Source organism: Camponotus vicinus, unplaced genomic scaffold, assembly GCF_025532165.1.
Source record: "Camponotus vicinus isolate PSW18456_S1 unplaced genomic scaffold, iyCamVici1.0 SCAF_9, whole genome shotgun sequence".
Lineage (NCBI taxonomy): Eukaryota > Metazoa > Arthropoda > Insecta > Hymenoptera > Formicidae > Camponotus > Camponotus vicinus.
Genome location: NW_028141981.1, coordinates 3,762,369 through 3,789,500, shown reverse-complemented (window position 1 = coordinate 3,789,500; position 27,132 = coordinate 3,762,369). Strand labels below are relative to the sequence as shown.

At 36.2% G+C, this 27,132-nt stretch overlaps 1 protein-coding gene and 1 long non-coding RNA gene across 9 annotated transcripts in view; one reads left to right on the top strand and one right to left on the bottom strand.

Moving 5' to 3' along the window:
- Positions 1-27,132, bottom strand: part of LOC145976530 (uncharacterized) — a 228,868-nt gene that overhangs the window by 161,929 nt on the left and 39,807 nt on the right. The window contains exons 1-2 of one of the 6 annotated variants that reach the window (XM_083107680.1): positions 21,934-22,523; positions 21,398-21,637 (exon numbers count right to left, since the gene is read on the bottom strand). The exons of the other annotated variants lie outside the window; for them this stretch is intronic. The gene's annotated coding sequence lies outside the window, so the exon portion shown is untranslated. Of the gene's footprint in view, positions 1-21,397; positions 21,638-21,933; positions 22,524-27,132 lie in introns of those variants that run through there. 6 annotated transcript variants of the gene reach the window in all.
- LOC145976534 (uncharacterized) overlaps positions 22,147-27,132 on the top strand; it is a 78,900-nt gene continuing 73,914 nt past the window's right edge. The window contains exons 1-6 of one of the 3 annotated variants that reach the window (XR_014440267.1): positions 22,311-22,732; positions 22,834-23,039; positions 23,394-24,120; positions 24,202-24,459; positions 25,107-25,232; positions 25,318-25,408. This is a non-coding gene — a long non-coding RNA (uncharacterized LOC145976534). Of the gene's footprint in view, positions 22,733-22,833; positions 23,040-23,393; positions 24,121-24,201; positions 24,460-25,106; positions 25,233-25,317; positions 25,409-27,132 lie in introns of those variants that run through there. The other 2 variants (XR_014440266.1, XR_014440268.1) reach the window with 2 other exon arrangements.

Genomic DNA, 27,132 nt, shown 5'->3' with positions numbered 1-27,132 from the left:
TTGTATTATACGTGTAAAATATGTCTATTAAAGAGTACATATCAATTATTGCTTTTAAAATAATGCATCACTTTAATCAAATATCATACTAATTATTTATAAGTAATATAATAAGAATATTTTTATAAAATTCTAGAGTTGTATGAGTCTATTCAACTTTATAGTTTATAAAATATAAAAATTTTATAAACTATAAAGTTTTCCAGGTTTTTACTCATCAATTTTTATTATTTCATCTAACAAAACCATTATTCTTTAACAATATCAAACGTGAGAGCGTGACAGAAGTAACAATTATCTTACAGTTATTTTAATCTCCATCACGTTTCGCGATTGATATGAAATTCATATCGCGCCGAGAGAGGAGAGATCGCATAGTTTCTCGGACTCAGCGGTGTTGGCATTTGCATTTTCATCTGCTTGGAAATGTCGTCGATGTCTCGTTAGCGTATCTCCATCGGAGCGGCCAGCGGTGCATAAGTCGGAGGTCATGATTCCCCATAATGTTTCACGAGGTCGCCTGCCGGCGAGAAGATCACGGAGGGATGGCGACCCCATTACACGCACCGAAACTGGCGGGGAGTCAGCGGCTCAGTCATTCATAATGTGACAAGCCAAAGTTAACCCATCGTTTTGCCGCCGTGTTATTCACTCGTCGTTATCTACCGTCACCGGTTTTACCGCGAACTTGTCCAGCAGTTATGAAAGCCACTTGGAGCTCCGGAAGGACGGCTTTTATGTGCCCGCTCTGGCATCGGTGGACGATCGGCGCTTAGCTTCAGGGACTGTGTGTCCTTCTCTGCTCTTTATGTATAATACTTATCGCTCGTCCGCCTTATTAGCTCACGCTATCTTCTTAACTACTCTTAACATCGCTTTAACTGAGATTCCTGAACACTTTCCTACACCTTAGCATTTTCCGGTCTACGATCATACTCAAAGTAGAGAGCAACTCGCAACTTTCGCCGTCCTATCATTTCAGAGTAAAGAAAGCAACTTCGTTAAGGACGCTTCTCTCAAGTGTATAAAACTCAACCGGCGTAAATAACGGTACTTTATATTCTCCTATTTTTTACCCACACTAACATTCAATTGTTCGGATAAAACTCTTTTCTCCCCATTATTTCTTATATCTTTTGTCGTTGCGTGAAACAAAGGGACACAATAAATAATTACTTCTTTTCCAGTTAAATGGATAGAAATGATAATATTCAACAAAATCTGAGTCTGATTGAATATGGCTTTATCTACTGAAAAGTTTTCTTCTTTTAGCACAGTTTTAAACTATATATATGTATATATATGTATAATATCTTTTAAAAGATATTTTTTATTATGGCTCATGTTATGTTTTACCACACAAACATAAATATTACTTTTATTATTTTTATGTTTAATTAAATTATATTTTTGCATCTATGCAAAATATTTATAGGTTGCACATATTTATAGGTTGAATCGTGTAGTCTGCATGACGATGGTTCCAAGCTATTTCACCATCGATCTCATTTTCAACAGCCATTATGTCTCAGTTGGCCACCCTCTTGAATACGATCCCTCAATTATAATTCGCCACTTCCGTCAAATACCTCTATCGTAACCGAATCTAGTGTCTCCCTCGCGCAAAATAGCATCTCCCCGTTTTCATTCTCCTTTTTTTCGAGCAATCTCTATTAGAGATACTAGTACTATGAATAGGTCCATCCAAAAAGTGCTGATGCAGTTAACTTTATTCACGTGCTGATTGGATGCATAGTCGAGGAAACATCGAAATGAAAAGAGAAAGAGAAAGAGAAAGGAAGAGAAAGAGGAGGCATATAACACATGCGGTTGTGGGACAAATGACCAAGAGAGAAAGCCGCAAGCAATCTGTAATTATGCTGTACAATTATGGCTAGTTCTGTTTGATCCTAAAAGAGGGTTTCGATAGAGGGAGAATCAACAGTTATGAAAGTGTCAGTGACACAAAGGCCAGTCAACTGTGTCCAATTTCTCTCTCTCTCTCTCTTTCTCTCTCTCTCTCTGTTCGCATTTCTGTGCAATTTCGGGATCTGCAATTTCATTTCCTTTCAGAAATGTTTTCTATATCTGGATTGTCTATCAATTATTATGTCTTATTGTGCATGCAGGCAAGTAGCAATGACATTTCGACAATCATAATCATACATCTCCCGCGGGCTGTCAAGACAAATAGCAAAATTTAATGTTCATGCCGAGGCTAAATGGCCAAGTTTCCCAACAAAGATCAAATGTCCGAAGGAGCAAATAGGTGCGAGTAAATAACATTTCCCGCTGCAAAGATAATTACTCGGGCCGCAGTTCGCGCGAGTTCACGCCGTGTGTCTAGAGTTTGCTTCTCCCGCTTCCATTCCCTCTTCCCTTTCTCAACCTTTGTCTAGCTCTGTTTCTTGATGCCCCGACAACTTCTCGTTTAGCACCGCCGCAAATTAGCCTGCAACAACGTTTTCCGCGTCCATCTACAGGCGCGGCGCAATTTTCGTTTCAAGGTGAGAAAGCACATGTTCTTTGGACGAGGCTTAATTAAGAGAACATTATCTACTTTAGAACTCGCATCTCTACTTAATTTAACTTTAATTTTATTAATGTTTGTTAACGAAAAGAATTTGCAGAACTTAATTAGCCTCAATCTATCAAAGTAAATATACATATAAGTACATAGCAATCAAAATATACACTTCTCTCTGATTAAAATCTGAATTAAATCGAACAATAATGAATTTCTAAAATAAATCACGTAAATATTATATAGAAAGTTGATAAAATAAACAAAATGATGCCATAAGAATAAAATATTAAAGTCAATAATGTTGACGATAATTAATTCATTGATTCCTGTTGTAAATGTTCTGTTGGACGCGTAGTGAACTGTCATAGTTATTAATCGAGTCAGGCATCAATTAGTCGAAATATCGATTAATTGCGTATCAGAATGTATCTTAGCCCATCAACAATCACGATCCCGATTGTCTGTGGCTTCAGATGATTGTGCGTTTCATCGTATAATTAATCACCTGACCATCGTGTCGATCAACTCAAAGTGACGTTTCTTGCAGAGTTCTGAACTAGTAATTTCTGAACTTGTAATTTCCAAACTAATGAGCAAAGTCACTTACGCGTCTCACTAAGATTAACGCATGTATAATGACATCGAATAACAAAATTTCCATTTTATATTTATTAAAAATGCAAAAGATTAAAATAAATATTGTTTGAATTTTTATTATTTAAAAATTATAAAAATATATGTTTTATATATAAATTTTATATATTTATATTTTATAGAGATACATGTTTCCCAACTATCGCGTGTGTGTGTGTGTGTGATGTAATAACAAAATAACGCTAAAAAAATGGTGAATATTTATAAATTCGTCGAAGAAATGTATTTTCATTTGTTGAAATATGTAGAAGCATCCTTGCAACTGTAGTTGCATCGTCCTTGCTACTAAAGTTTGAAGATATATTCTTGGATAAGACTATATGATAAAGATATATATGCATTGAGCATTAATATTCAGGTCAGACCGAGCGTGAATTCTGTACCGCGCTATACCGTACTTCCACAAGCGTTTCTCAGGATGTACTCAAGTTATACTAGCTGCTTTGCAGAAGCTCACATTAAACGTCGCTGATGCTTCCTATTTACGATTGTAATCGCGTTGCATTCAAACGCCGGTATTTGTTGTTGAAACTGTTATTATCTTCAAATGAATGTTTGTACACTAACATTATCCAATCAACTATAATGAACAAATCGAAAAGTGGCTGGTGATTTTTAACGTGAAATAACATTTAATATTAATTTTTACTTTCGTCATTATCGTTATAATCATTTAAAGGTTCCATCAACGCGAATTGTTTATCTTTCGTCACATCTTTATCCTCTTTTCTTTCCCTTCCAGAGAACACTATCGATTGTACAATTACAGCGTCCCATAATCAGTCAGGTTTCTCGCAGCGGTCCGATGTTTGCCAGCCGGAACGCGGTGCATTTAGTTTCTAATGGAGCTTAGCGACTAAGGATAATGACACGTTCGTTCCGCAGCAACGAGCAGCCTTCGTCCGAAACGTCGCAGCGCTACTTCGTACTAGTCCAAGCAGCAGACAATATTTGTTTTTCACTCCAACAACTACGGCAAACGTAACGCCGCGTTGTTTGCCGGAGTAGAACTTCGAACTAGCTACCGGAAGGATAGAGAATGTCTCATACGTGCTTACCGAACGGATGTTTATTCGAAAGCGACGTATTATAATCGAATCTTTAAATTACTAGCGTTTAGAAAAGAGAAATAACATTAAGTTAAAGAAGAAATACAATTTCGCTTAATCAAGTAATAAATGAATATTACATACGATCGTTCTATAAAAAAATATTCTTAACGTAATTATAAAAATATATCTATGTAAAAGAGAAGATTTTTTTCCAAGATCTGTATTTTTAAAGCTTGTAGAGAAAATTTGATATTGCTTTATATTCCTCGCAAAAAGTTTCTTATTTCATATATATTTCTGTTTCAGTATGTCAACAACTTTCGCGAAGGAGTCTGTAGAGTAATAATAATTATCTCTGTTGCGCAATTGCATTGCCAAGAAAACGAGAGAGCAAAGAGCACGTTTTATAAAAAGAGAGAAATATGAAAGCTGACAAGTCGTGTACAGAAAGAAAATAGTTATCTTGTTTTTTCTTTCCCCTTTAATTCTAGCAAAATTTCTTGAACAAGATCACTAATGTAAGTGAATAAATAAATTGGTAATTTCATTAAACTCGTTTATGTATCACCAACTTTTTGCAAGTAATTCTACTCTCGTCACATTTTCTTTTCTGTTTTAAGCAAATAAAGTCGTTTGCTGTCGTCCGCAAAAGATAAAAGTAATATAAATTATTTCTTATTAATGACTATATCGCGCACGATGCATCTCTTTATTTATTTTATATTTGTCGCGGCATTGATTGCACGATTGAATGAATAAATACATCATTATTGTCTTTTCAGAAAAACATTTAAATAACATATGTATATATTTCTTATCGAATAATATTATTTTATAATATTATTCAATAAAAAATGTATATATGTAAAAAATAATAAATAATATTAATAATAAATAATATTATTTATATAATATTATTTTTTAAAGATCAAAGTCTTTTTAAAGATAAGACTCAACAATATTTAATGCCACTTATTTAAAACTTTAGTAAATCTTTTTAATTGCTCTTTAAGAGCAAGATTTACATATAAATTTTACAATGTAAATTTCAATTCCGATAAAAAAAATTCCAAAGGGACGAAGATATTTCAACTCGGTTTGCTCGGATACTTGATTGCAGATCTGTGCTTTTTCCCGCAGCATTGTTCGTCGAGCGCGCATGACAAAGTTGCGGCGTGCGTTCTCTCGATGAGTGGTGCACGCTGAAATCTACAAATGCACGCGTATCTACGACTCGTACACCCCCGCCGAGCCCTCGCGCTCCACTTCCCGCACGTAACGCCCGTTTTCGCGTATCCGTATCCGGGGAAAAATATAGTTTCAGCGGTGTGCAAGTGCCTGGAGACGCGCCACCAAGATATACGATACCAGCGCGATTTATCATCGTGACAATTTCGAACGGTACGACCGTTCACAGCCACCGTTTTCCACCCTCGTACCCCTCGATTTCATCCTCTCTGTCCGTACGGCAGCTTTCGCCATCGCATCACACCGTCCTCCTGAACTCGCTCAGCCGTCTCGTTCAAGCGAACTGCGGCAAAAGTTGCTTATATGATTAATCGAACCTTTCCTGCTGGCTGCTGTTTGTCTGTATGCTACGTGGAAACTCTCGCCGAAGGATTAAACTTCATTTCCTTCGCGCGCGCGGCAGATGTGCAAGAGTGATCGCTCGAATGCGGTTTGTGGCATAGACACGTATCGATAAGGGCGTAGCTTCGCGAAAATGTGTGATAATGAAGCCTGGTTTAAATCATCCGGTGCAGACAGCCATCGATCAGATAAAGTCTGGAGGATATCTATTGGGACAAGACAGGATGAGTGATGACTCTCGGTTGAGAGAAACCATAACTTATCCTGCAAAATCCTTGTAATTTTATTCTAGAAAATTTCAATATAATAAAAAAACGATTATTATATATAATAAACGTATAAATTTTTGGAATCAAGTACTTCTCAATTTTATCAAAATTAAATTATAAATTGGCAGGTAAAGATAATCATTAGGCTTTTGTAGTATTATTCTGATGATATAAAGCAATTTTAGTTTAATTCAGATTAAAGTATAATGAATACTTCGTGTAACGAAATCACTTTCGTAAGATAGTTTTGCACCTATGTATATTGACAGAACGGATAGAGAAAAGTTGTATGTCAACACACTACAATATGAGAGGAGGATATTTGCTGTTTTTAATAAACGTCGCTTCGTTGCGCACACACCATAGATCGTTTGCATCGTTTGCGGGATTGGTGTACGCGAGATCAGTTTTCCTCGCATTGCGAACAATTTTTCAATTTAATTAAAGGCGACCGTCCTATAAATATTCGGAGTAAGGGGAGGATTTTTATCGTATATGTGCCACAGCATTCAACGCGCTTTATAAAAAAAATCTGGCCGTTCGCGAAAATAGGCATAAATCTCCGGGGCCGCGAATTTCGCGCTCGTTCCTTTTGCAATCCGCGGCAGTGCATGAAGCACTAGCATCAGATCATTACCGCACCTATTGTTCTGCCGTATATATCAAATAAATGGGCAAAGATCGTGCGCGCGAAAGACTGGTGGCACAATGCGCCGTATATCCGCTATATTTTAACCACTCCGCTCTATCTGAGCATAACGTAGGCAGTATACATACAACGATCGCGGAATTCTAGTTGCCGTAAACCTTTTTTATAGCCACCCGTAACTCGCACGCGATCTCAGTCGGTGCCCCCCCCCCCCCGTACGTTTCGATATTTCAATGAACCAGGCCATCCACGGCTTTACTCGGAGAATAACGTTGCTACTTGCATGTAATCTGGCATTCGGATCTGCAAACTTCATGCAACTTCTTTCTAAGCAATTTTTTCGCGAAATATAAAAGACAATTGCTGTGATTTATTACTGCAAATAGAAGAAAAATGTTCGACAATCTTCGAAAAGTTATCGGTACAACTAGTTTCTGATCATCAATGATCGGGAACACGGATCAAGAATTCACAAATCGCTTTCGATCGTTTTTATGTGGCGATAACGTACGTGCAACATACTTTACGTATCTCTTGAAATCCAACAGAGCGAAGTTTATAATCCTAACGCGACGTTACGGTAACATAATCGCGTCGTAGACCAAAGTCTCTGGAATCGAAGTAATCCCGTTTTCCGGAAGCTCGTCTCAGTCGAAGTTTTTTCTAATTGGCCCACGAGTTATCCGTCGACTAAGAACCGTAGGGGTCACGGAACGCTGCGGCGACGGCTTAGACGAAAGAACGAGAGGGTGGCTATGGGGTGGAACCAACGTTTCCACGAGTTTCCCGCGACGCTTTGTCGTTCGGAGAGCTCGTGGAATCTTCCAATTCGACTAAGAAACTCGAACCTCTCTTGCAGCCAGTTTAATCGAATTCCACTACGGAGCCAAGGACTTCGGTCCTTGCTTCCGATCTATATCCCGCCTGCTGACCTACACATGCACATTACATGCATTCGTGTGTACGTATGCGTGGTGTGACAACCCAGAAGAGGATCGGATTCTCTTCCATTTGTTATCAGATCGGTAGCTTTGCTCGTTGCAGAAAACGGTAATAGTCGTGGATAAAAATCCCTTCCCGAAATTTCTCCGGGGAGGATAGTCCTTCGATAAATACCCCCGTGCTGCCTCTCGTTAGAGCAATCGATGTGAACATAGCGAAGCCGTTTCGCGTTCTAAGTGCTTCAGCCATTAAGGGATTTAAGCTCGAGGTCATTTTACCATTGTGTGAACTACAAGACGAAATTACACAGAAATTACGTATATTATCTCTTATTACGAAGTTATAATAAGTTAGAAAACAATATATGCGTGTATAAAAATGACAATATTAAATTAAGATTTCGTACAAATAATTTCTCTTAAAAATATATATAAATAACTATATAAAGACAAGCAAGTAAAAAAATGTCTTTATATTCATATATTATATAATAAGCAGTTTAAATTCTAAAAAAAGTATATATCCCAGAAAAGTATGGAATCTAAAAAAAAAATATTAAATGCAATCTGATTATAAATTTCTAATGATCGTCATCGAATATGGATCGATAGAAGAATACGCTAGTATAAGTAGCATAGCAAGTTTCGCTAAAGCGCATCTATAGTTGTAGAAGATGCAATTTGGAAGTTGTAGAGATGCGGCAAATGTGTACGCTAACTTTTGTTGATCCTTCGGAAGTAGACGAACGCGCGTGCAGTTAGAATAAGGATATCGAGCGCTTACCACTTGCGAAAGATATTCTTTTCCCGAGAACCAACTAAAACAATCATTGACTCTCTAATATTCGATGTAATTTGCTTCTGTTTTGATTCTACCATTATGTCTTACATCCAATCTTCAACTGTTATTCTTGCGGTAAATCTGTCGGTGTATCTGCCTTTATGCATCTCTATGCATTTTAGTTTCCTATTCAAGAAATTGAAAATAAATAATTCTTTTGCTTCTCTTCAATCTCGAATTTATCTTTAGAGAACAAAACATGCTCGATATACGTGAAATAAGAAATGAGAAATCTCTCCCGCGGCTAGAGAGATTTATGCTCTTATATACACTTTCTTCGAGATTTGAAGACTTGCCAAGACTACATAGCGCGAATGGAATATTCTCTCGATATATTTTAGGTGCATGTCATCTCGTAGAACTTATCGCGCAATAAAATTAAAAACGCGCCAAAATCTATGTGTAAAATATACAAGAAATAAACGCGAAAAATCTCGACTCGCCTCTATGAATTCCTATGCCATTTGTTAAAAATCCTATTTCGCGACGTCATAATTTACAAGCCATTGAGATCGATATATTATCACCTATAATTTCGATTAATCGTAAATTATAACTATATTCGATCTAATCGTAAATTATATCTCAAGAAGAATTCTTTTATGCTTGACTAATGAAACTTAGTCACAGATGGTGTGTTTTTCCTCGTTAAAGGTAGTCGTTAAGTATTATCTTCTAAAAACTTGTCGCGTTTATTTTTAAGACGTCGCTACTCGTTATAAAATTTCACAATCTGGAAGTAATTGTTATAATTCGTACATTTATCTTCGCTATTTGTACTCGTCAAAAGTTCCCGCGTCAAAAACTATATGCGAATGCGTAAAGGATACTAATTAGTTATGGAAGACTTGCTTTAATGGGATCGTTAATCATCTTTCATAACGTTTCACGACGGCAAGTCTTTTATCTCGTTCTTTTCTTACGTTTACGCCCGCGCCATTTTCCTATCCTCTCAGTATGTCAGGGTTAATCTACTTTTATGACATGACAGTAATAAACCGAGCCTCGTGCACGTATTCTTTCTTTTGGTCATTTCTTTCACTTTGCTAGTTGACCAGGGTAAACTACACTAATATTAACCTTCTATTCGAAAATCAACGTTGTCAAGCTAGTCGTTTATGTTTGATAACTTTTCTTAACTGTTTTTTTTTTTTCTAAAGGAGAAAGATTTCTGCAGATAGTAGTTCAATATGATTATGCGCTTTTTGATTGATATTTGATTTACATAGCAATTTAAAAATTAAGTTTAAAAATATCAACATCACATATGTTAAACTCATTGTATTCAAAATGGAATATAGCATAATTTTTACAACAACCTCAATCGTAGTCTGTGTTTATGTTTTACGCGTGTACTATGCAAATGTGGCGTACATTTATGAAAACTTTCACGTCCACGCATCCCGCTTCTAATGAAATTGGCGAGAGGGTCGAGCTAGGATTACGGAAGTTTGGCGTCAATAAAGTTAAGCTAAAAAGCGAAAAAGTTAAGTAGTTATGCATCAAAGTATATTCTAGCCTAAAATGCTTAAAAGCATTGTAGTTATGAGATATTAATTCGTACATTTATATTTCAGCTTTTCCAACTACAATTACTCGGATTACATAAAATCCGGCTAATTGCGATTAATAACTTTTGCTAAATCTCCAAAAACCTCTAAAAATAGAACCGAGTTCAACACTTGTAGAATTGCAAATCCTCATAAAATTTTTATATTACTCCACGCAAATGAGCTCCTTTTGCATCAAGCGGATTTAAAATAGCGAAATAAATTCAAAAATCACACGCGTGTCAATTTCAAATTAAATTCTCGAAAAATATTTGATGTACATTTTAATATTTTCTTTTTAATTTTATATTCAATTTTTATATTTTCTTTTTAATTTTATTGTTTAAAAAGTAATCTTTATTTCAATGTGATTAAACTAAAAATAAAAAAAATTCTCTTTCTCATATATAAATAAAGAAATTCATACACAATCAATTCCCACAACTTATTAAGTTATTTTCTGCAATGTGACAATATTAAAAACATACAGGAATAACTTTAACTTTCCGTATCGCAAATAGCGACAAGAACAAGCCTCTTATAAGAAGTAAAAAATCGATATATCGCCCACGTCTTCAACATCAAAACGCATTCATGAATACACCGATATCTTGTTGACCGTTATCTGTCTCTTAATTATGGGTGTTTCTTGCGCCGATGGAAGGTACCTTCGTTAAATTTTCCCTGCACGTAGAGACGGACACACCATGAGTATCAAACATGTGTTGGTGAGGCCGAATCTAGGCACTTCTAACTTGCCGGCTCGCTCGTTCTCCAACTCGTGTAGAACGATCCACGTATGTTAATATCTCTCTAATGTAGTCCAGCATCGCTCACCCGCACTTCGTTCTATTCGCGCGATTCGCCCTGGGATTTCGAGATTCGAGTCGAGTTTCGAGCAGCATTTCTCGCTTACCCACGAGAGTGCTGAGGCTTAAATTATCCGATGTGCGCGCACCGGGCCAGGGGAAGCAATTAAACAATCTCCGCGAATTTACAAGCGACGACGATCGCCGCGATCTCATCGCTTCTGAACGGATGCGCAAACCGGATCCGGAGTAAACCACAATTGACGGACCGGAAAGACGTATTTCGCTGCTTTGTGTTGCCCGGATATAGAATTACATGCACGCGCATAACCACTTCGTAATGATGAAGAGCTTTCGGCAAAGAGCTTTGGCCGGTGCAGCGATTGTATTTCGCGTAAAAGCTTTCGCTTGCTATTACGAAATTGATTGCGTTTATATATTTCGTATATATATATATATATATATATATATATATATATATACATATACACGAAATATATAAACGCAATCAATTATATAGCAATATATATAGCGCAGCTGATAAAAACAGCTTCTAAATAGTTGTAATGTATAATGGAAATAAAAATATTTATTTTATTAAAAATTCCCCAACACTTTAAATAATTTAAATAAATAACAATAATAAACAAACAATTATTTGTTTATTATTATCATTTATTTAATATTTCTTTTTCAAGACTGATAATTTACATTTATTTTTGAAGTATATAAAGATAGTATATTTTCCAAGAAGAGTCTATAGTCTATATAATTAAATCACAACTAGAGTGCCGCGTTTAAAGACGTATTTCCGTGCATGTTACGATTTCACGATTGGCCATTAATTACCGCCAATATAGACTCTGCTTATTGTTCTCGCCTTTATGTTAAGTAACGATATACCAAGATACCTGAGGATATCAGGTGTTGCGTTGTGCGCAGTGTTACACATGTGCCAAGGCTTCCAAAGCAAATGCCATTACAGCCAACGTGAACGGCTATTGTTTCCCGATAATACAGTTCGCGGTTCGGTTCTGATAATCGCCACTATCCGAAAGCGAAACGACCGCGAGCTTTTACCGCAAAGTCGTTCCTGCGCATTTAGGATCGCATAAAATCTGGACGCGGTGCGCCTTTACGAATCATTGATGTTCTTTTTTTTATCGCCATTTGCTTTATAACTACTTTTAGTTCACACGATCGTAAGCGTAAACGATAAAGCGCTTTTGTCACGGACACACTTGTTCCGGCTTCGTCGAATTTGCGCGAACACGAACGCGCATATCGCGCCTCGATTATCCTCAATCTGAATAGTAACAAGCACGAATTCTACTCTTGCGGTTATGTTGCATTGAAATTAATCCTCAGAGACTATCATTCGATAAATGCTTTTCATACGCACATGAAATTCTTACTTCTACACAGCATTGTCTCCAACTTACATATAGCGATATTTATGAGTTTATAATATTCACACATACATTTAAACAATTATAAGTCAGCAAATCCGCAACATATAGCGGGAAAATAACGTGGCAAACAAAGCATGAAATTGCAATCGGAATAAATGCAAGCAACGAAGCGAATATAAAAAATTCTATCAATCTTGCGAAAAGAGATAGCTGAATCATATCGGTATATATATTCGGCATTTGTGATAAGCAGCTTTCATCGGACTCTATTTTATTTTGTGACAAACGTCGCAGAGCATTAATCCAACTTCTCGTTATTGCGTTTCTCCGCTATACCCGCTCATCGTCAGGTGAGTGCGTCGTCCTCCGAAATTGTTCGGAATACGCGGTGATATTCGCGACGTAATATGTAGCGCCCTATTATAATGCATATGAACGCACAGAATAGATGAGCGGCCAGCGAGTCTTCGGCAGACGGGAAATTGAGTGGTACCCCGAAGGATCGCAGGAAACACTGGCAGTCAATCTGAACGAAATGACCGAAAGATATGACGTCTGCGGTCTGAGTTACGGGACGAGTTTTCCGATTATCCGGCGCGGAATTACGAATAAACCGCGAAACAAGATTGATATATGGACTCTATTCAAAGATATTTTATGTATATATAATTTTGCAAAATCGCTGGCAAAAATTATGTAAATACAGATAGAAGTTAAAATATTTTGTATATGAATATAATTAGAGAAATTAGATATAATTGAAGAAAGATGCACACCCAAAAAATGTACGTATGCATCATTTTTCCTTGTTTGACATTGTATCGATTAAATTATTTGAAATTAAAGTTCTTATTAAATAGATCACTACAGCAAATATTCTATTTTATTGCGGATATTCGATTTATGATTTTTACACGTTATTGTGCATATCATATATCAAAAGACTAGCAATCTAGCTATATATATCTGCTACGTATTTTCTATATTTTTCCATTATGGTTCCATATGATGGAGCATCTAGTGAGTATTTCGTGACATAAAATCTCCGAGGAGATGAGTAACTCTATCCCGTCTTCCTCATATAACTCGTATAACCTCGAATATTATGTCTGACAAGGGCAAAATGGAAAAGAAGAATATTTCTTTTGCTTCTTACTCTTGTCACATGTCGCTCTTTTAGAGCGACCTTTCAATGCTCGCCTTTTACGTTTCTTCGATTTACTAATACTCGACCGGTGTACGCGCATCGTATTTCTTTGTGTATTATTCAAATCTTCCGTGACGTGTATAGGAAACATGTAAGAATCCCTCTTTCTTCTTTCGAAATCCGTTCCAGTTCGTTTTTCCGAGATTCAATTTCCTCCTTTTGCGACTATGTGCTGATTTATCCTAACGTCTTTTCTCGAAATTACATTATTGTCTTTTAAACGCTTGGAATCATATCGCAATTTCAACCATAAAGAATGTCCAATAAACCTATATATTCAAATATCGAAATAGTATAATACGAATAATAGAAATAGTATAATATTACAATATCGAAATATGAAGAGAAAACCGGATCCGATTTAGAGTGAATTAAATGGAGTATATTCTTCTGCTATATTTTTTAAATATTTTGTTCGTATTTCATAAAAAAATATTTTATAAAAATATTATTCAATTTTTCTTGGGTTTAAACGAATGATTTTATTATTCTTTATAATTTTATTATTGTGTGTGACTACAGTTTCGTGTGCTAAATCGTCTGATATGACATAAATATATTTCCACTAAAAACGATTATGGTATAATTTTACTATAAAATCTAGACTCCCTCCTTTTTTTTAGTGATCCTCCCCTATATAAGTTCGCTACATGAATTGTCGATATCAGTCAGTAACTTTTCTCCGACTTTTCAGACGGTTTCCGCTAAAAATAAAGTCGGTAGCCGAGCCCTTAAAACCGACGAGTTGGCATCTCCCATCGATTTGCGAGCGGACGAAACACGAGTAACTCACGGTCTTATTTACCGAATCACAGATTCGCGCGATCATTCTTCTGACTTGTCAGGTGGGTTGAAAGTTTCGAAAGAAATATTTCCCTTTCCCCCCGACCACGCCGAGGAATTTATCCGGAAAACATTTCCTTCCACTTGAGGTGCACCGCGAAAGTCCTACCCCGCGAATAGGAAGTTCCAGTACGTCGAGTAAATTATGGAGTCTGAATAGCGACACGCGTGATTCCCAGTTCGACCCACGAGTATACAGGGCGAAGGGAACTGACCTGCGATGATAAACGAGCGACCAGATCGACTGGTCGTAACTTCTTGCGCCGTGCTTTCCTTCCTACAAAACGTTACACCCTGCATCTACGCTACATCGAATCGAGAAGTGGTTCACGTCACCTGATAATTTATTATTCGTGTGGGCGCAGCGGATTTTTTAGTTCCTGCCGATCCAGGGCGATCGTTCACGTCGCGCGCGGCTCTTTTACATTCGTAAATTTATGCACTCCGGTGTTCGTATAAATTCAAAGTAAAAAAGATGCAAGCAATTTCTCTTTATATATCAATAAAATAAATTGTTAATGTTTTTAATACTAATTACGTAAATAAGTAGATGTATGTTATATAAGGTATTATGTACACACACACACACACACACACATATTTATACATGTAATATTTGCGTCTGCATGCTGCAGTGAATATTTTTAAATGGTAACAATACCACATTGTTAAAAAGCTAAGATGATAGTAGTTTTATTTATGACAAGGAAAAGTGTTAAGAGGATATCTTGCTCTATTATTACATTTTTTCTAAAGGTGTCCCGCAGAATCAAGGAAGACATAATTACCGGAAACTAAAGAAAAGAAAAATACATTTTATTTGTCGAGAGGGTTGTTGAAAGCATTTCCTGATCTTTCAAGTATAAGAAAGTTTTCCATACAATTCGCGCGCGATTTCTTTCTCGATTTTACATATTCCTTTTATATATTCTTATTCGATTTTATATATTATTTTTGTTAAATAACACTTCTATCAGTGTTATTTACTATTGTTTTTGTATCATTCTTCTATTTAATGATATCTTTATTCTTATTCGCAATAAGAATGACTGTGTTGTAATAAAAGAAATCTTTAGAAATATATCTTTAGAAATCGCTGCAACAGAAATACAATATTTTCTTCTTGAAGAATATAATTCATGTAAATTTAAGGAAGATTGATATGTAAATATATATATATATAATGCGAAGAAATTATATCAAGCCATAAGCCTATGAATTTATTTAAATACGAATTCTCGAATGAAATTTCGAGGCTAAAACTACATTTCCATTTTTTTCGCAAACAGAGCACTGTGTATTTGAAAATGCATTTTATCGAGCGTACAAAAATCGCAAATAGTTACACGACTACGAAAAGTTTTCGTTTATTTCTCCATTTAAACGAGATTTTGCGGTTCTGGAAAATATAGACAATAGATTGTCCAGTTGAACAATAGTATATTTTCTATTATATTTGGAAATTATTCTAATATTCTTTGGCTATATTTGAGCAAAGAAATATTTTTTTATTCCAGACATATACCTATGAATACACATACTTTGTGACAAATAAATACATTTGTAATTGTAATACACAACAAATAAATCCATATAATTTTAGTATTACTTTCACAAAACGTTACGCGATACGTGCGATGAAAATTGAAGCATAAAGATAATATTTATATGCGTAATCAAACATGAAAAATATATATTAGTAACTTGCTCGATAAAAAAATACAAGTTTTATATAAAAATAGCATAAAATTGGCCCAACCACTTTAATAAATATATTCGTTCGGTTCATAAAAATTTTATCGCATAATATTTTTTTTGTTTGAGCACAATTTGCATCAGAGATGAGTATTTACAATTCCCTGTTAAATTTAATTAACGCAAAATCGCTTATGGCATTTTACTTTATTCCACGTTATTTGATGTATGCATACGAACAACAATCAATTGAAGTTTTCGTTTATAGTTCTTATTCAAGGAGCGCCGATATGGCGAAATTATTTTCACTGATTTACAGTAGAAATTGCCCGAGATTTGGAGATGCAATTTAAACGATATCAGCCGTTTCAGATAACCAATCATGGAACGAGCGATGTAATTGTCAAAGTTCGGTTCGATCAGTGAAGGAGCGTTCGATTGAGCAATAGTGCCTGTATCGTTATTAGCAGCAAACATGATGTCAATAATCGATTGTCAAACTTGTTATATTATCTTTGATAAATACAATAATCTATAGCGCAGATTATAAAACTGATTTTACAATATTGTGAATGTCGGATTTAATATCAATAATAAATCGTCAAGAGCGTTATTTATGCAAATTTTTAGAAAATAATTTCCAACATTTTCCAGCTAATTTACCATCAAGTTTGCGCATTTATAAAAATTGCAAAAAAATTTCGCTCAAGGATCTATAACAATCCTGTATAGTCAAACAATTCTTTCAAGAATACGATTCTCGTGTTCTGATAATATTGGAAAAAATATGTAATACATTGAAAAGTGTAAATGGTTATCAATTTAATTGACAGTTCATACTATTCACATATTTAAATAAATTTATATTTTAATTATTATTTTTTGATTAAATACAGAATATTTGGCAATTAATAATCAATTGTTCAGATTATGTAATATTCTCGAGAGCCTTGCGAAAATCGGCTCGCTTATAGATACGAGAAGATCGAGTTTATATCGACCGCGGTTTCTATTGGGCGATAAATAAACGCGTATAGGTACCTCGTATGTGCGTGTACATGTATAAACACATATACACATAATGCGCGAGCGTGCACACCGGTGATTATTCTTGCAGCACGTTCGTGGTAGCGGATTGTACATAAATATTCTCATGAGTGCAATAGAATCGACCCCGATCTACGGGAGTACATGCGATCGTACGTGCTGTCGCGTTCAATTGCGACGAACGTTTAGCAAGTGATACCAGCACGGCGCGCAAGAGGGGTTAATTTTAATTTCGATCTATAACAGTCGTGTGTGCACATCTCTCGTGCTATAAACGAGGTCATGCGGCTTATCCGGGCGCAATTTAATCACGATGCTTGCATCAGATCTTTCGCTTCTATATAGATTTTCATCCCTGAGTAATTCTTGTTATTTTTGCAATGGAATATATTCCACTTGTGTATTTCACACACATACACACGCGCGTGTATGTGTATATAAAAATTACAATATTATACGTGTGTGTGTACATATATGTATATATTTAAATATTTATGTGCTTGGAATCAAGGATCAGATTTCATTATTTATTTGCGCTATTGAATCTCTTCATTTTATAGAGAACCCTTCATTTATTGCATAAAATATCACATTACACGCGCATCGAGAAATCACATCGTATGATGAATATTTGCTATTGAGCAGGATTGAATATAATGGCACTTGTGCGACAGAAAGAAGAGAATCACGATCTTTTATGATCGACGACAATTATCGGGATATATATGTAGAATTGTGATTGTCAACCGCGATTCAAATCCCATCAATTTCATCGCACACTTACCGGTTTCCTATCAGTAAACGAGTGTGAAAAGTATCACGCGTCGACGATAAATGAATTTGATTGCAGATAAAACGTCGCGACGGTGAACTATAAACTTCCGTTGTCTCTTCCGCGAATAATACCATCGGCGAGCACCGGTTTTGCTTATCGATCGATTGTGTTCGCTCGCGATACCTGTGCACCATCGACCACACGGGCGTTAAAATTAAATTACGCTCGCTCCGGGAGACACCGTCAAGAAGTATGGGCTAGCTTTTTTTAAATGGCGCAGAAAATCAATGCCGGGTTTTCTCTCTGTCTCTCTCGTTCTCTCGCGGAGTTATTGTTCGCTGGCAATCGATGCAAATCGAATCTTTGGGTGTTATCGAGCAACCCAGTCAGCGATTTTGCGCGGTCATTAAATCTTCCAAGGATGGGATTTTTCGACGGATCTAGATGAAAGCCATTGAGAGAACTAACGCGATGAAGGATCTATCACGATTTATTTGCAGACTTTCCATATAAGCGTGATAAAAAAATTTTGTGCATAGATCGCAGAGCATTTTTTACTTTTTTTAGTAGTTCAAAATTTGGATTTATCGGAAAATCTCTCTTATATATCTCGCCTAATTTATTTTTACATAATCACAAACAGTATAGACAATTTATTACATAATTTAAAAAGATTCGACATATCTAAAGTGACCGAGCGCGAGCATTTTCTCGTCCAACTACCAGGTAGTAAATAATAAAAATAATTTTACACGAACGCAATTCATCTCCGACGACTAAACGAATTCCGATGTCGTGATTCGGTGCACTGTACATGTTTCGCGGGGAATTTACGGGCCGAGCATAAAACACTCCTTGTAAACGGGCATTGCAATAATTATTACGGATGACGACGGGCGTCGTTTTGCAGTAAACGGGCTTTGCGACTGACGTACAATGCCGTATATTCGCAGCCCGCGGGGGATTGCAGTAGATCATTATTTAGCATAGCTTTCTCGACGGTCATAAGGTGGAAAATGGAGTCGACGAAATATCGGCTCTGTTGGCGCGACCGTTGATTCAGATGGAAAAGTGCACGCAGGAAAGGTGAAACCAGCGAAACCGGAAGGTACGTGCCGACGTCATCGTTGCATACGATGACGTTTTCGTCTTTCCGGCTCGACTGAGACGAGCTCTCTGCCTCGACAAGGATTTATTATCATCGACGCGCACCGACGACGCAAAACATGATGAATCGTATTCGCTTCCGCGTCACACGACGTCCCTCTCCCGCTCTCTTTCCGCGAGACAGCTTTCTAATATGTTTTAATTAATTGTCGCTTGATTAATTTATCATTATGCCACGTGTTATACGAGAGACGGAGTTTAATGCCAGCTTTAATAGCTTTATTATTTTTAGAAGACGGGAGAGGAAAATCTGATAGCTGTAGTCATATTTAAGACGTTATATAAGAGTATACGGTAGAATTTCCTACGCAAACATTTACTTTGCCGCCTAATTACGAGGCTAGCTGATGTTGAGACTATATCGAGACTGCGTACATATGAAGACATGATGAGTAGATTATAGTCGGTTAATAACTCTATTTTATCTCGAGAAGGATTTATTCGGATTCGAAACTTCTAAAAAATGGAGAGAAGTAATAAAGAAAAGATAAAAATTGTAATGTACAAAGTATATACATATCCAAAATTTTATATAGAATATATTATGTATTTTCTCTTTCTTTTCTTGTACGTGTATATAATAAGATAAATCTATGATTCAATAACGAATTTGGTAAAATGTTTAGCAATTGATTTAAGAATCACACTCTCTTGTGACTCATCCATGCTATGAATCAGCAATCCACGTGCGATTACGTGTCCGGCTATTATTCCAGGTAACAATCGTGTATACTTTATATAAAGTAACAAATATCTGATAAACATAATTGTGATAATCTAATAAATATATATCGCGTAAATCGCCAAAATAATTAAGCAGTCAAATGAGATTATAAGATCAATTTACAGCATTATGCATATATATTTAATGTTATACAATATTTTTAAAATATACTGTTGAAATATGCATACATGTTGTCTCTCGGCCAGTAATAGACTTCGTAATTCATATGTTATCAAATAATTATCTTGCTAATGAAACGTTAATAATATAACATACAGTTTTCTATAAAATTATGATATGTGATTAAAATTATATATGCTCTTGTAATGTTTCAAGAAACCTATCTTATAATATTATAAAAGATTTAATTTAGTTTGGCGAAATGTAATATATTCATAATGTACTACATGTATCCTATTATAATTATTGTCTAATTAAATGATGTAGTAAAAATATCCAGCTAGAACATGCGGATTAAAAAGAATAAATTTTACTATGTGTACACGTGATTTATTATTTAGATCATGTAAATTAAGTGCAACAAAACATATATATTTGGATATTAATGCGCGAACGAGACAAACCTCGAGGTTCGGCGTTTATTATTATTTATCTACGTGTCATGTAGATCGCCAGGTCGGTGTGGCATCCAGGGGAGCTCGCTCTTATTTAAATATTTAATACTTTAATCGCGTGCAGTAACGCGGTGGCGTGGGTATAGTCGAGAAACGGATTTTGCGGGTGCAAACGATAAACTGTGTGTGTGTGTGTGTGTGTATATATATACGTGTATATATATACATGTATATGCGTTGCCAACGTTAAGCGGATCGAAATGCTGTGTCGGTGAGAAAAAAAAATTTAATCAAACGTCCCTGTTGTACGCGGCCGCGCTTCGGTGACTAATTAATGAGAATTTCAACCCCTGCCGATCTCCGGCCTCGCTCGTGTAACGATGGTAACGAATTAAAGAGTTTAGTATCGTCGACGCCAATAACAGGATATGATTAATTAACTTACAGTATACGCGAACGCGAATACGCGTTTCAACATCTTCCTTTGTATCCCATGCTATCAGTGCTCTCTCTTTCTTACTTTCTTCTCCTTCAATTAGTCCGACACAATGCGCCGTTTTTTATGATCACATTTCTAACGTGATGCGACATTAAAAAATCAGGCATAAACATGGGCTTGTCGGCGCCTATTATCATGTGCGAGCAAGAAGAATTAAAAGAAGTAACCTGATATTGTACGGAATTATGGTTAAGATTTATAGTCACGGAGAATAGTTGCAATACTTGCATCAAAAGCATTATTAAACAGTGATTAATTGCGGACGCTGTCCTCTTACCATCATTTTTAAAACTTACGCGTGAAAAAGATTTAAATTATATTTTTATCGGAAAAGAGATATAAAATCACACACACACACACATGCATATTGTACCCTATACCCCGTGACTATACTAGCAAATTTTTCATTGTCCAAAAGCGATGTCGTGGTCGCATAACCGGATTTTATCAGCGCTTCCGAAGTAAATGTAAAAAATGTCGAAGCCTCGACGATATATGATTACTCAATTTTGCGGCGCGGCGGCGTCTGTGGAAATATGAGAGCACCAGCATGCGTAGTAATAATTCATACCCGTCATTTTTGCTTTTGCTCTCCTCTTCCTCCTCCTCCTCCTTCCCATGCACCTTCTCCTGCTTCTTCTTCTGCGTAATATCACGCTACTGCTCGCAGCCAAGATTTTCTATTCTACGTTCATCCATCATCGTCCACGCTACCCGGCTGTCTCGATACGGCCTCCGTTGCGGTTGCGACTCAGCAGTCATACCCACACGAAATGTTTGAAATAATCTCTCGGTTATATAATAGCTCCGTCTACAAGCAGTTAAAATGATCTACCTACAAATCTGTCTGACTGGTCAAGAATTAATGAGAATGCTTTTATTGAGAATAAAAGAGTAAAGGAATGTTATTTTTGGACTTTATGCTGTGTTGATAAATATACTTTGCAAAATCCAATACCGCTTGCTTTTGTCCGCCATATTATGCACTGATAAGACTCGAAATATTCAAAAAATAATTATATATTTAAAACTGTTCTCAATCTTAGTTCCCTCGAGCTGACAGCAATTTTTTGTGGTCGAAAAATAGCGGAAAAAGAAATAACTTACCGCGATTGTCGACGAAGCGGATAAATCATTTCTATTCGTCCACATCAAGAAGATTATTAATGTAACGGAGCTGCAATTGTGTCGGAACGAGCGTGACGTCACTGATCGAAATCGAGCGACCCGCAATGTCGCGAGCACGTATGTCAACAAATTAACCTAACAATAAATACGATCGAATCGACAAAAAGATTACGAGCCCGAAACGCACTCGATTTCCACGAAATCCGGTCGACGAATACTTTCATATGACACTCCCGGTAAACCGCGAATCGCGGCTAAAATTCAACGAAACTTGCGCGAATGCCATTTCCTCCGCGACTACAGTTACGCGAGTTCAGTCGAGCCGCCGGAATCGAGGCGCGAAACGTCAGAATATCGTGAGGTTACCGGTCAAAATCGAGTGAGCCGAGATGTCGCGGGCGAGCGTGTTTATTTCCAGAGCGTACTAACAAGTTAATTTCCACTTAATTTCCATCAAATCGACCCAAACAACGAAAGATTACAAGCCGACACGCACTGAGGTTCCACGAAATCCGTTCGACAGATATTTTCGTGCGAAAAGGCACCACTCCCGCCGACCTTACGCACCTCCGTTAAGAACGCGGAATCGAAGCGCGGATCGCGAACTGCGAACCACTCTGATTTCGGCTCAGTTCCGCTGCATATTCAAAGCGCTGAAGCGGAGGAAGGTGGCGGATGCGTCGATAACAAGATACGATCTACCTATAATTCTGTCGTTCCGGATCAAATCTCTGTTTGCATAAAGCTAGGAGTGCAGAAACCTGGATTCTTGAGACAGGTATTCGCGCAATTTTATTCCAGGAGAGCATAGGCGACTCCGATCGGAACGGACTTGTTTACAGAATGCGTAAACGAATTCCAGTAGTTCTTATTTCTCAGTTTCAGTTTTCCTTCTTTATTAAGGATAGGCAATATGATATCTGACAATAAGAGTGCAATAGGAAGAAGAAACGCATTTTAACACTCTCCGATGACGCACTTAACTTGGACAAGGACAAGTGAAATAATCCAAATTCCTTCGGTTCTGAAAGATACTTATGCCGATTTCGGTTACATTTTTTTGGCACGACGCAATTAACCTCAAGGTAATAAGAATAATGTTCCTAACCTATGTCAATTATTGTATAATTGTTTTTTATAGTTAATAAAGTATATATACATATATATATATATATATATATATATATATGTATATATAAAATCTAATACATATATATTATATATTTATTTTTAGTTACTTTTTTATATATATTATTTTACATATATATTATATATTTATTTATAGTTATTATATATATATATATATATATATAAAATAACTATAAATAAATATATAATATAGTAAAATAACAGTATATATATATATATATATATATATATATATATATATATACACACTATGTTATTTTACTATATTATACTATATTATTTTTTTACAGGATCAGAATATTTTACATTTTGGCATAAAAATGATATACCTAAGAAATATCATCTTGAGTAACACGATAAACGGTTTTTATTCCAAGCAGCCAATTCTATTTTCGCGATGCGAATTACTGGACTAAAATTTATCGTAACTTGGACAATCGCGCGTATATCGCGCTTAGAAAATGTAGCCTGTATAGCACAATAATAGTCGCCATGGCTTCTGCGACTCCACTCGTTATCCCAGTTCGTGTGGAAGGGTGCATACGAAATTAATTTCTTGCGCGTGTGTACGCCAACCGGTATCGATCGATAACCTGAAGCCGGGAACAGTGGCAAAGTATACCGAAACGACATGTACGCTCTCGATAAATTATCAAAGACTTGCCGTGAAATGACGTCTAACGACCACCGTATTCCGTGGTTGTAATGAACCGCGGAAAATATGACTTCGCTTGAACAGGACAATGAACACGTTTCGCACCAAGGAGATGCTTTTTAAACAGGCCAAACAGCCGACGCCGATGTCGTTTTGATAATGCGGGCAAATTAACGCGAAACGATTTATGACACGGCTAAATTAATTTGATTGCGACCATCGAGATGGAAAAGCTTGCAGTGGAAAAAGGATAATAGATCAGAAATCTGTCGTTATTAGAAATTATCGCATCCATTTATCTTCGACAATTATGTTATCTAACATGATAAAAAAATATGGCCTATAAATAACAATACAAAATGGTATGTAATTATAGCGTAACCCGAATTATTCAGAGAATGAATCTCGACCGAAAATAATCGCATTGTTATTGTATTTTTTAGGCAGAAGGGTGAAGGTGCCTGCGAGGGATGAACGCGAAATTACAGCGTGCTATCCCTGGAGTAAAAAAGAAATGATTATGAATATTTCAATAAAGCGTTCCTCCCTGAAAAGGATTACGACGCGACATGACAGTTTTACATCATCTATCGTGGATTCCTGATGGTGTGGATCTTAAGCCGTGCAGATGGATGGCAGGTTGAAATATCACGTTGCAGCGACGTTGAGCTTGAAATAATTCAGCGAATCAGTTTTGACAGGTATGTATTAAGTTCTTTAACTTGCTGCCTGGTCGTGATTTTTTTCAAATTGTCAGATTGAATAGTGAATGTTTGCTCGCATGTAAAAAGTATCGTGAAACAAACTACGTAAGAAAATACTATATGAAAAACCATGACTATTATTGTTTCAATTATTGCATTAATTTAATTTTGTGTTGTGAATTTTTGTTATAAATGATATTCTATAGAGATAATATCATAAAATAGCAAGATCTCTCTCTCTTAATTGCCGAGATCTCTCTTTTAATAAGTACAATTACAAAAATTTCTATTTCAAAATACGTAGTTTATAATATGCTTTTATATATACATTGTATAGAAAATGGAGTTTACGCGATTCCATCTGTGTATGTAAAAAAAATGTACCTTCCATAATTCGCATGGTTAAGTCGATTTTATCTATCGGATAACGATAAAATGCTACTTTTTTATATCAAAGAATATTTAATTTTTTTATCTGTAAAAAGTGGAAAAATGTAAGCTGCTTTTTGTGTCGAGCATGATAGAATTTTTATTGCGATTTAACCAATAGTGTGCCAATATTACACAATTTCACATTGTTGCCTCAGTTAAATGTTATAACATCGAGAAGGATTTTGAATCAATTGATGTTTTGTTCGTTTAAGATGTTCAGATACAAAACATTGTATTTTCGTGGAAACAACCGCGCTAAAGTAGAACGCCAAGAGTACTTTACTCGAGGTAAATGAAATCTTGTGCATTACGGAACAGAGTACGAAACGGTACATTTCGTAAGTAGTAGAATAATACTATTGTCGACAAACTGTGAGACTTATTATACAATGGCATGCTTATTGTTATAATTCTACGAGATAGGAAAATCTGTCAGAATTTCAAACTATCTGCTATGATACGCTCCAAAGATTTTAATGTAATGACAAAAGAATCAGAAGAGGAAAGATGAGTGGCATAATTGGAAGAACTTCCAATATTTTACTGACACATATTACGAAATATTATCATTTGAAAATAGACTGATATTTTTTGTACTAACTGACGCGCGTTTCTTTTCTTTATTAAAAATTTAAAATTAGGCAAAAGAAACAAACGGATTTTTAAGCTAAAAATCATACCATCATATATACAGCTTCATCTTGGGTATAAAATTCATTTTGAACAACATTCAGTGATTTCCGTTACTTCGTTGTCGATAGAATAAAAAAAATTAAATTCCTCTCACTTAATCAGATTCGAATCCATTTATACGAGTAATCACCTCGATTCGTCTTTTTCACAAATTGTTCGATTATTTAGAATAGCAACGTGCAAAATTGCATGGCAGGCATTGCCGTTCGCGCCAGCGATGACGAGGGCCGCAAATTTCGTTACAGAGAACCGAGGATGGCACGTGATCGTGGCTGAGAGAGTTTCCAATTTGCGAAATTACCCGTGAGATCCGTGCATTTATGAGCCGAGATAAACGACTAAGCAAGTATCCGTTAAATAGAAAGATACGTTGGCATTGACCGTCTACTCTCATCAATTCGGATCGATATCTTTTTCTTGCGTGTCTTCTCTTCATCTCGCGTTTATAAACCAGCTCTTTCTGAAGTAGTATTGTATTGGAAAGTGACTGTTATGAAACGATCTGTACTGTCATATCCAATAGCACTGTTATCGACTTATTTTCAAATGTACGGTAAAAGAATAGAAGTCTTTAGTAACGTCACATCCACCTGTCTACGCGCTAATTTCGCATTTTATGCGAAAGCGCTCGTCGCAATCCGTTAAGCACGTCGCATTGTACGATATACTCGTATATTGAAAGACTCGACGGACAAATCGCGTCCGAGAGAGTTTCAATGTACTTGAGACAAAACCTGAATCGCCAAAACACGTAAATGCACTCGGCGATTACGGAGGAGAAGCAAAAGAGTCGCTAAATCTCGAATGGTCTTCAGAAACGTCATATTCACAGTATTATCGATCTCTCTTGTGTATACGCGATACATTTACGTACGCGCTTATTATTTTTGCTCTTGGAGAATATCCAGTTCAGTTTGTTGAATTGTTTAAATCATGAAATAATACGCGGACAGTTAGGAAATAAATGGTTCTCGAAGGAGCTAATTGAATTCCAATAAATTAACGATATCGAGCGAGAAGAACGCTCGGATTTTACAACCAAACTGATATTTCTTGCTACAAAATTGCGTTATACAGAATCGCGCAGAATAATATCGTAAAAGCTGTTTGACGAGAAAAACAACAGCTGTCGACGTGATCGATTTGTCGAGCATTTAAAAAATCGGCTAATTGATCAAGTTGAAAATGATACGCTAACGATATACTCGTAAAAATCCCGTTGTTTCAAAAGGGCGGAATCGTGAAAAATGTACATGTGCGTTAACAGAGACGAAAACGCCCGATAAACAATTTGGCAAATTGGCTCGCGCCGGATTTATCGAACCGGCACTGACGCTAATAGCGCGGCCAGTTTGTAATTTGGTAATGGAATGGCCTGATAACGAGTTCGTGAGCAGATTTTGAAAACTACCAAGTAGAGTTCCTATATCGGTCGTAAACGTAAAACCGTGGATGAAGTATGCAGTTTCACAATGGCGTATGTATTTTTAATATTATGAGTTGGAGTAACATAGCGCTTTATAACGTACATTTCATTAACGGTGC